The sequence below is a fragment of the Pristiophorus japonicus genome, chromosome 2 (assembly GCF_044704955.1).
Source record: "Pristiophorus japonicus isolate sPriJap1 chromosome 2, sPriJap1.hap1, whole genome shotgun sequence".
NCBI lineage: Eukaryota > Metazoa > Chordata > Chondrichthyes > Pristiophoridae > Pristiophorus > Pristiophorus japonicus.
The window spans coordinates 84,703,945-84,715,341 of NC_091978.1; the positions used below are offsets into that span (position 1 = coordinate 84,703,945).

The following is an 11,397-nucleotide window of genomic DNA, read 5'->3' on the forward strand; positions in this document are numbered from 1 at the left end:
AATCTACTGGTCAGGTGAGCAGAGCAGTGGCAAATGGAATTTAATTCAGAGAAGTGTGAGGTGATGCACTTTAGGAGGGCAAATAAGGAAAGGGTATACACATTAAGCGGTAGGCCACTTTATAGTGTAGATGAACAAAGGGACCTTGGAATGCTTGTCCACAGATCCCTGAAAGTAGCAGGCCAGGTGGATAAGGTGGTTAAGAAGGCATATGGAATGCTTGCCTTTTTTGGCCGAGGTGTAGAATATAAGAGCAGAGAGGTTATGCTTAAATTGTATAATACTTTGGTTAGGCCACAGCTGGAGTATTGCATGCAGTTCTGGTCGCTGTATTATAGGAAGGACATGATTGCACTAGAGAGGGTGCAGAGGAGATTTACTAGGATGCTGCCTGGAATGGAGAATCTTAGTTATGAGGAGAGATTGGATAGGCTGGGTTTGTTCTCACTGGAACAGAGGAGGTTGAGAGGAGACCTCATCGAGGTGTACAAAATATTGAGGGGCCTGGACAAAGTGGATAGTAAGGGTCTATTTCCATTGGTGGAGGGGTCTATTATGAGGGGACATAGTTTTAAGGTGGTTGGTGGAAGGTTCAGAGGAGATTTGAGGGGGGGGGGCTTCTTTATGCAGAGGGTTGTGGGGATCTGGAACTCGTTGCCTGGAAGAGTGGTGGATGCAGAAACCCTCACCACTTTTAAGAGATGGTTGGATGAGCACTTAAAGTGCAGTAACCTGCAGGGTTACGGACCTAGAGCTGGTAATTGGGATTAGACTGGATGACCTTTTATTGGACGAAGCAGATATAATGGTAAGTACTGCAGGGAATAGAATACAGCCAGGGTGATCGCCTGGATGGGTCGGAGAGGAATTTTCCCAGATTTTTTCTTCCTAAATTTGGCCTGGGTTTTAACAGTTTTTTGCCTCTCTCAGGAGATCACATGGCTCCGATTGGGGTGGAGTGTAGAATGTTTTAGTATACGGGGTGTCGCAGTTGTGGTGAGGCGGATTGGTTGGGCTGGGTGCTCTTTGCCTTTCCGTCATTGCTCATAGGTTTATATGTAACCTTTAGGGCTGCTGACCAAGGGCCGTGTGGCTCTTTGTTGGCCGGCGTGGACACGATGGGCCAGAATGGCCTCCTTCTGCACTGTAAATTTCTATGTTTCTATGTTCTACATATATAAAGAGATTGCAAGGGTCAGGGAAAGCAGGGAGCTTACCTTGGCTGCTCTGGTGAGGTCATTAAATCTCTTCCTGCCCTGCAAAAGAGTCCTGAGGTTCAAGGATGTGGCACAGCCACCTCCTTCAAAAGAGTGCATGCCACATTCTTGGCAGTTGTCCAGGTCCCCAACTCCAACCAGACCATCCTCACTGCTCCATATCTCCATTACAAGGACACGCATGTCCAGCTCCCTGAAGTCCCTTGTTTCTTTGATCAGGCCACCATCCTTGTTGCCCATATTGCTTGTTCTTCCAGAACTGCCAATGACCCTTTAAGAAGCAACAAGTTGTATATCCTGCTGCTGCACCAGATCTCTGCAGCTCCTCCTGGTATTTTACTTGGAGTACTGTGTGCAGTTCTGATTGTCATATTATAAAAGGATATCGATGCACTGGAAAGGGTGCAAAAAGATTTTCAAGAGTGATACCACAAGGTTATACCTCTCAGGAAAGGATCAACAGGCTGGGTCTCTTTTCTCTTGAAAAGAGAAGGCTGAGGGGTGACCTAATAGAGGTATTTAAAATTATGAAAGGTTTTGATAGAGTAAACACAGAGAGAGTGTTTCCACTTGTGGGGAAGAGCAAAACTAGAGGCCATCAGTATAAGATAGTCACCAAGCAATCAATTAGGGAATTCAGAAGAAACTTCTTTACCCAGAGAGTGGTGAGAATGTGGAGCTCATTACCACAGGGAGTGGTTGAAGCAAATAGTATAGATTCATTTAAGGGAATACGCATAGATACCCTAGATACGCATATGAGAGAGAGGGGAATGGAGGGTTATGTTGATAGCTTTAGATGAGGAAGGATGGGAGGAGGCTCGAGTGGAGCATAAACACCAATATAGATTGATTGGGTTCAATGGCCTGTTTCTGTGCTGTACATTCTATGTAATTCGATGTAATTCCACTTCTGTCTATGTAAATTGGTCATGTCAGGGTCAATGCCGCTACCTGAAGGTGGGTGGAATTCTCATTCCATCTCAGATCTGATGGCGCAACAGTACTGTCAGAACTTCAGGCCCACAGCACTTAAAAACAGAAGGTCAATGTTAATATAGAATTAATGAATCAGTGACTAATAAAATGTGCGAAGGAAAATTAGTATAAATGAAAAATAAAAATGCTTTAAAAGATTAAGAAATTAGAAAAGGAGGAAAATTGAAAAAGACTAAAACTAAATTTAATGATGAGCAAGAATTTGAGAAGTTTGCAGGCAATGTTCATGAGAACAGGTTCATTGAAGGCAAAGTATTGAGGAACAAGGGATGCCCTTTAAAAGGTAAGCGACGAGACAGTCAGACAGCAGAATATTATAGAAGTGCTAAGTGATTTATTTCACTATGCTTTTGCAGTTGGAGTGGTGCATCCAAGTCCTTGAACACTATGTTGCGGAACCAACCATGGAGCAGGCTAACTTGGATCTGGTACTGTGTAATGAGACAGGATTAATAAATGATCTCATAGTAAAGAGTCCTCTAGGAAAAAGTAATCATAGCATGGTTGAATTTCAAATTCAGCTGGAGGGTGAGAAAGTTGGATCTCAAACCAGTGTCCTGATCTTAAATAAAGGTAATTACAAAGATATGAAGGCAGAGTTGGCTAAAGTGGACTGGGAAAATAGATTAAAGTGTAAGACGGTTGATAAGCAATGGCAGACATTGAAGGAGATATTTCATAACTCTCAACAAAAATATATTCCAGTGAGAAGGAAAGACTTTAAGAGAAGGGAGAACCATCCGTGGCTAACTAAGGAAGTAAAGGATGGTATCAAATTGAAAACAATGGCATACAAAGTGGCCAAGATTAGTGGGAGGCCAGAGGATTGGGAATTTTTAAAAATCAGCTAAAGACGACTTTAAAAAAGTAATAACGAGAGAGAAGATAGATTATGAGAGTAAACTAGCAAGAAATATAAAAACAGATAGTAAGAGCATCTACAGGTATATAAAAAGGAAGAGAGTAGCTCAAGTCAACATTGGTCCCTTAGAGGATGAGACTGGGGAATTAATAATGGGGAACAGAGAAATGGCACAGACTTTGAACAAATATTTTGTATCGATCTTCATGGTAGAAGACACTAAAAACACCCCAATAATGGATAATCAAGGGCTATAGGGAGGGAGGAACTTAAAACAATCATTATCATTAAAGAAAAAGTACTCGGTAAAATAATGGGACTAAATTGCTCAAGTCCCCTGGACCTGATGGCTTGCATCCTAGAGTCTTAAAAGAAGTGGCTGCAGAGATAGTGGTTGCATTGGTTGTAATCTACCAAAATTCCCTGGATTCTGGAGAGGTCCCAGTGGATTGGAAAACTGCAAATGTAACGCCCCTATTTAAAAAAGGAGAGAAACAGAAAGCAGAAAACTATAGACCAGTTAGCCTAACATCTGTTGTTGGGAAAATGCTGGAGTCCATTATTAAGGAAGCAGTAGCAAGACATTTGGAAAAACATAATACAGTCAAGCAGAGTCAGCATGGTTTTATGAAAGGGAAATCATGATTGACAAATTTGCTAGAGCTCTTTGAGGATGTAACGAGTAGGGTGGATAAGGGGGAACCAGTGGATGTGGTATATTTGGATTTCCAGAAGGCATTTGATAAGGTGCCACATAAAAGGTTACTGCATAAGATAAGAGCTCACGGGGCTGAGGGTAATATATTAACATGGATAGCGGATTGGCTAACTAACAGAAAACAGAGAGTTGGGATGAATGGGTCATGTTCCGGTTGGCAAACTAAAACTAGTGGGATGCCACAGGGATCGGTGCTGGGGCCTCAACTAATTACAATCTATATTAATAACTTGGATGAAGGGACCGAGTGCAATGTAGCCAAATTTGCTGATGATACAAAGATAGGTGGGAAAGCAAGTTTTGAGGAGGACTCAAAGAATCTGCAAACGGACATAGACAGGCTAAGTGAGTGGGCAAACATTTGGCAGATGGATTATAATGTGGGAAAATGTGAGGTTATCCACTTTGATAGGAAAAATAAAAAAGCAAATTACTGTTTAAATGGAGAGAGATTACAAAATGATGTGGTACAGAGGGATTTGGGGATCCTTGTGCATGAAACACAAAACGTTAGTACAGTTGAGTGTCCCGAATCCAGCAACCTCAGGATCGAGGCCAAGCCAGTTTTCATGTTTTACTGGACTTCGGAACGTGTTTCTGACGTCCGAAACCCGGAAACACCCGAGCCCAGTTTCGAGTATTTACGGATTTCGGAAAATCAGAAAGTGGGGGGGAGGGGTTTGCTCTCCGAGCTGTTCGGGTCGCCGGCCATGTCCAGGTGGTCATCGGGCGGGGCCCAGCCTCCGAGGAGTTGTTCGGGCGGGGCCCCACCGGTGTAGAGGTGTTCGGGCGGGTCGGCGAGGCCCCGAAGTCAGCAGGGTCGTCTGGTCCGGATTCAGGAACATTTTATGGATTCCAGACGCGCTGCCATGGATCGTCCCGGAGTCCGGATTCCGGAACTCCAGATTTTAGATGCTCAATCAGTATACATGTACAGCAAGTAATCAGGAAGGCAAATGGAATGTTGTCCCTTATTGCAAGGGGGATAGAGTATAAAAGCAGGGAAGTCCTGTTCCAACTGTACATGGTATTGGTGAGGCCACACTTGGAGTACAGTATACAGATTTGGTCTCCTTATTTAAGGAGGGATATACTTGCATTGGAGGCAGTTCAGAAAAGGTTCACTAGCTTGATACCTGAGATGAGTGGGTTGGCTTATGAAGAAAGATTGAGCAGGTTTGGCCTATACTCATTGGAGTTTAGAAGAATGAGAGGTGATCTTATTGAAACATATAAGATAATGCGGGGGCTCGACAAGGTAAATGCAGAGAGGATGTTTCCCCTCGTGGGGTAATCTAGAACTAGGGGGCATAGTTTCAGAATAAGGGGTCGCCCATTTAGAACTGAGATGAGGAGGAATTTCTTCTCTCAGAGGGTCGTAAATCTGTGGAATTCTCTGCCCCAGGGAACTATGCAGGCTGGGTCATTGAATATATTTAAGGTGGAGAAAGACAGATTTTTGAGCGATAAGGGAGTGAAGGGTTTTGGGGAGCGGACGGGGAAGTGGAGCTGAGCCCAAGATCAAATCAGCCCTGATCTTATTGAATGACGGAGCAGGCTCGAGGGGCCAAATGCCCTACTCCTGCTCCTATTTCTTATGTTCTTATAGATTAGCCATGGAATGGTCAACAAAAATCAGGAGTGGTTTGAATATTCATAAGAAAAAAGAACAGATGGAACTCATCCAAGAATACATAAGGAGATGGGGATAGAAGGGGAACGGACATTGGTTGAATTTTCTTTACACAGCTCATTAAATACAGGGGTAATAAAAAAGATTTTTATAGTAACTGTTGTTCCAATTTTTAAACAAGGTCAGAAGTGTGATCTTGGGAGTTATGGGCCTATTAGCTTAACATTAATAGTAAAAAAACAGTGAAGGTTATTACAAAGGAAGCACTTTACATACATTTAACAAGGGTAAAGGCAATAATTCCAAGCCAGCATAAGGTTTATGAGAGTCAGGATATGCCTCACAAATTTATTGGAATCCATTGAGGATCTACCAGAATAAGTGTATGATGGTAATGTAGAGAATGTCAAATATGTTGACTTTCAAAAGGCTTTTAATAAGCTGCCTCACAGAAACTTGTGGCTAGAATAAATAAAGGAATTAAAAGCAAGTATAGTGAATTAGCTAAACAATACAAAGAATAGGGTAGTGGTCAGTAGTAGTTCTATTGCACAGTTATGACCAGCAGTGTCCCAGGGATCAGTTCAAGGAAGCCTGTTTTTTGTAATATTTCTAAATTATCTCAGTTAAAATATTAAAAGTATAATTTCCAATTTTGGCGCTGATTGCATAATGGCTATTGGCATGTATTAGATGGACTGAAATAGAAGTGGAGCAAAAACAGATAACACTGGAAACCCACTGAAGGTCAGTCAACATCTATGGCAAGGACATGTTAACATTTCAGATGTGAGTCCTTCTTCAGAACTAAATACAAGAGTTTGTTAGACATATCAACACTGGAAATTTAAGATGGTCAGTCTGCATCTGTGGAGAAAATAGACAACAGGTGCCATTTTCAAATGGTGAGTGTCCCGGCCTGTCACGCGGGAGACTGGTGTTCAATTCCCCGACGGGGAGGCAGTTGTTTCAAATTGTTAAATTTTTATCGCTTCTCGGCCTTTTGGCTAAGATCATGCGTAACTGACCTGACAGGGGAGTAACCACCATAACCCCAAGGTGGTTCTCCCTGGATCAGGAAGGTATATGCTTGCTTTTTTGGAAATAGGAGGTGGGTGGGGTGGCTTGACCCATCCACCTCCACGGAGGAGTGTGGGGGGCCTGACCCATCCACCTCCATGGCACGAACCTGGTATTGCAGTACTTCCAGGAACGGTGCAGTGGCTCTAGGCCTTTTGGCTAAGAGCATTGGCGCAGAGTGATCCTTGATGTGTGCAGGGTGACCTCTGGCGTTTGTGATTTGACAAAGAATTGGAACGATTGGCTACGAATTTCAAAAAAAAATAAATAAAATGGCCTCGCCCTTTCCTATCTCTGCAATATCCTTCAGTCCCACAACCCAACCCCCGCCTCTCCCCGAGATATCTACGCTCCTCTAATTCTGTCTTCTTGAGTATCCCTGATTATAATTCCTCAATCATCAGTGGCCGTGCCTTCACCTGCCTAGGCCCTAACCTCTGGAATTCCCTCCCTGAACCTCTCCACCTCACTTTCCTCCTTTAAGTCGTTCCTTAAAACCTACTTCCTTGATCAAGCAATTGGTCATCTGCCCTAATTTCGCATGTGGCTCGGTGTCCATTTTTTTGTCTTATAACACTCCTGCGATGCACCTTGGGACGTTATACTAAGTTAAAGGTGCTATATAAATACAAGTTGTTGTTGCTGTCTGTTTCCAGAATGTTCTGTTTTTGTTTTAGATTTCCAACATCTAGGCGGAAGTTTGTTTTTTACTTTAAATGGAAGAGGGCTCCTTAACACCCAATTTTGAGGACAGCGGATTATCATAGTTACAAGTGCAGATGTGGACAGGTGTAGGCAGCACACTAGTTTTGGGGGTAGTGGAAAATTGTGTACAAGTCGAATTTAAAGGAATGGAGACAATTGAAAGGCAGTGTCACAATAGGATTACAAAAATGACTAAAGACTTAAAATCCTCAAACCATTAGCAGCCTTTCGCCAAAAGGCTAAATGGGCAGGCCACGAAAACGAGCCAAAATGAAGGGAAGGGAAACCCATGGTGTGGATACGAGTCTACAGGTAAGTGACAGTGTGGCCAAGCACCCAACCCCATGTTTGATGGTCACGACTGCTACAAAAAACGGTTGTGAAAAGGGTTACCATCTATGGCGTGCAGCAGCACCATCCCCATAAGTCAATATTGCAGCATGTAGTTGAGTTGTGACCAAAGCTGACTGTTACTGTCACTGGATGTGCCAGCTCTATGCTGCATGTTGGCTGCAGCAGATATCATGGGCAGGATTTTCCGGTCCTTTGCGCTCTGGGTTTCATTTCGGGGTGCCGTGAAAGGTGGCGTTCAGGTCTCCTGCGCCTCGTCGCAATCCTCCAGTCCGTTTTTGCAGCACCGCCGGGAAGAGCTGCACCAGGTGTGCAACGCCTCTCGTTGCGACACTGGCAGTAGTTTGCCCACTTTCCCGATCCGTCTGCCCGGAGGTACACCCGCAATGACCTACTGGGAAATCAGCGCGGTTCAGCATACCCGGCGGCACAGAGGAAGGTAAAATATTACAAAGATAAGTGCGAGAGTTTGTTCTTTTAATTTTTTCAGCAATTTGTGTTGTGGTGGCGTGGGCAATGTTTTGGGAATGTTTTTGTGTTTCTTTTTTAAGGTTTCCCCCCTCCCCCAGGCCTCTCTTGGAGCGCACACTGTCCAGCACTTTAGTTCGCGAGTTTCCCATTTTTACGCCTCGAAAAGTGTACAATGCCTCCCTTCGCACTGTGCCCCCTGATGGTGAGCCCAGATGGAGAAAATTCCTTCCCAAAGCGCAGACTATTCCTGGTTGGTAACTTTCTCGCCCCTGCTCCATTTTCGCCCCCAAAACAGAAAAGCCTAAAATCCAGCCCCACAGCTCTGCATCTTCCTCTCTGCTGACCCAGACTCTGATAAGACACTTTCCCGTGGTCACAGTCAGGTAGTTGTGCATGGATCTGCAGAAATGGCAGTTGGCATCTTGGCAGATGCAACTAATCAGGCATTGCTAGCTTTGATCAGCCTAGCATGCCCACTTTCCTGCACTGCCACTGACAGCATGACGTATATGACTGGGTTGCTTCCAAAGAAGCTTTGAATATAAGTTATTCAGGCAGTCACGTATCTTAGTGACCCCATCATGTCGACTGCCCCAGCTTCCTTGGAAAGAAGAGCCTCTACGTGCATTAATTTTTTTTTTCAAAAATATACTTTATTCATATAAAATTTTCACAATACATTGGAAAATAGCTCAGTACCTTGCGGTCAGCAATTCCATACAATTCATTTGGATGCTGACAGCAGTTCCATACAATGCACTAGGTTGCATTTCATTTCAAGGTACAGTTTAATACAATCCGTAAATCACGTTACATGTAGTACTGTGCAAATGAAGGTATTACATGGAGCAGATGAGAACAGGTTTACATTAGATTCCAGGATACATTTCAATACCGATCATGAATCACGTTACATGTAGCACTATGCAGATGAATGCAGTACAGGATGGGGATACTTTTACATTTCTTTACAAGTTACTAAACAGTGCAGAGACTTTCGCTATACATGGCACAACACAGGTGTTTTTCAGTACATGGTGCTCTATGTATACAAGCAGATTAACCAGTACAGCCCAAGGGGGGTCTGTTTCCATTCTCTGGGTTTACCGTGGCGGAAGGGCCTTAAACTGTGGCTCTTCTCCATCGTGCCTTTGCGGCGACTGCCTTTAGTGTGTCCCTCAGCACGTACTTCTGGACCTTGGATTGCACCAGTCTGCAACACTCGACCGTGGATATCTCCTTGCTCTGGAAGACCAGCAAGTTTCGGGAAGACCAAAGTGTGTCTTTCACCGAGTTGATGGCTCTCCAGCAGCAGATGATGTCTGTCTCAGTGTGTGTCCCTGGGAACAGCCCGTAGAGCAGAGTCCTGTGTTACAGAGCTGCTTGGGATGAACCTCGACAGCAACCACTGCATCTCCTTCCAGACCTGCCTTGCAAAGGGGCAGTCCCAAAGGAGATGGATGACTGTCTCATCCGCACCACCAACTCTAGGGCAGAGTGCCGTGTCTCTGAAACCCCGGCTGTGCATGAAGGATCTGATGGGTGGGCCCTTCTCACTGCCAACCAAGCTACGTCTTGGTGCTTGTGTGAAAGCTCTGGCGATGAGACATTCTGCCAAACGAGTTCGACAGTCTGCTCGAGAAACCGTCCGACAGGATCCATCATCTCCTTCTTTTGTAGGGCATCCAGGACCTTGCGTGCCGACCACTGCTTTATGGCCTTGTGGTCAAAGGTGGTTTTTTTGAAAAACTTTTCCACGAAGGACAGGTGCTGAGGCATGGTCCAACTGGTTGGAGCGTTCCGCGGCAGCCTGGCCAGACCCATCCTTCGCAACACCGGGAACAGATAGAATCTCAGCATGTACTGACCCTTGGTGTTTGTGTACGAAGGGTCTATGCACAGCATGATGCAGCCACACATAAAGGTGGCCATCAGGATGAGGGCCATGTTCGGAATGTCCTTTCCCCCCTTGTCCAGAGATTTGTACATCGTGTCTCTGCGGACACAGTCCACTTTCGATCTCCAGACGAAATGGAAGACGGCTCGGGTGACTACCACGGCACAGGAACGGGGTATGGGCCAGACTTGCGCCATATACAACAACACCGAGAGCACCTCACTCCTGATGACCAGGTTCTTTCCTGCAATGGAGAGGGAGCGCAGCTTCCACTATCCCAGTTGTGCACTAATGATCTGTCAAAAAAAGTTATTTTCACTTTTGTCTGCAAATACAGGTGTGCAGGAACCGGGAGGTGGGCTCAGAACGCCACTTCTGCAGCCTGGCATTTCTCCACAGGTACTCTTCTCTCAAACGCCTCAGATAGGATGATTCTCATTAGGAAATAAATTGGTGCCTGTATAGCACTGATGGAATAGATAAGTAGCTTACACAAGGATCTCCCCCTTGTGCGAGCGACTGTGACGTCAACAGGCTATGCAGCCAATCAAAATGCAGAATTCTCATAAGCAAACAAGAAGTGAGTAAGCTCTTAAAATTCTAAAACTCTAAGTGTCAGCAAGAAAAACACAACAGCCGGAATTTGTGGTCAGGCTGACGGCTAACCGGCAGCATTCGCCGTCATTCCGCCTTTGAAACTCACCGCAACTTCGGGATTTGGCGCATGCGGAAATCCTGGAGTTGCGGTCTTTCATTGACAGTTCCAAAACAAGCTGTGCTGTGCCCCCCACCCCAGACACAGCCGGCAATCTGTGCAATATCTCAAATCAGGGCAGCTGGCGAAAACTTCAGCTCTTCCGCAGGAAGTACACTGTTAAATTCCCCACTAAAAGTTAGACCCAAAGGAATTAGATGTAACTGGGGTTTTAACAGCGTTATTGTCGCTAAACAAATGTTAAGGACCTGGAAAACTGATTTTAATTTTGTACGGTGTGAAATTTGTCCCTTTTATTTAAAATTAAAATTAAGAAAGTTTTCAAAAACATTTTTTTAATTTTTGTTTAAAGTTTGTCCATCTTCATTTCATGTTTGCCGTTTCCCCATGTGGAGCCCCAATCTGTGTATTGCTCTCTAACATTTTTTAAAAGTTAGAATTATAAGAGCTTACTCACTTTCTTGTTCGCTGTATGAGAATTCTGCATTTTGATTGGCTACTTAAAACAGCCAGTTGACGTCAGTCGTTCACTTACTATGGGACCAGCGGCGAATGCCTTCGCTTCGCCGCTGACTGCAAATTTGGGGCCTTTAAAAAATTGAAAAATGGCTAAAGTTAACTTACCTTTTAATTACTATGTTTTCTCCATGACCTGCAGAATGTCTGCTCACTTGCAAAGATGATACTTACCATCCAAAATTTTATTGAGGCCAAATTTAGTGCCATCCTGTCGCTAAAGGAATCAAGGG

The 11,397-nt window shown here is 44.4% G+C and overlaps 1 pseudogene; it reads left to right on the forward strand.

Annotated features, from left to right (window-relative positions):
* Positions 1-6,416: 6,416 nt before the first annotated feature.
* Positions 6,417-6,655, forward strand: LOC139251906 (U2 spliceosomal RNA; annotated as a pseudogene).
* The last annotated feature ends 4,742 nt before the right edge of the window (positions 6,656-11,397 follow it).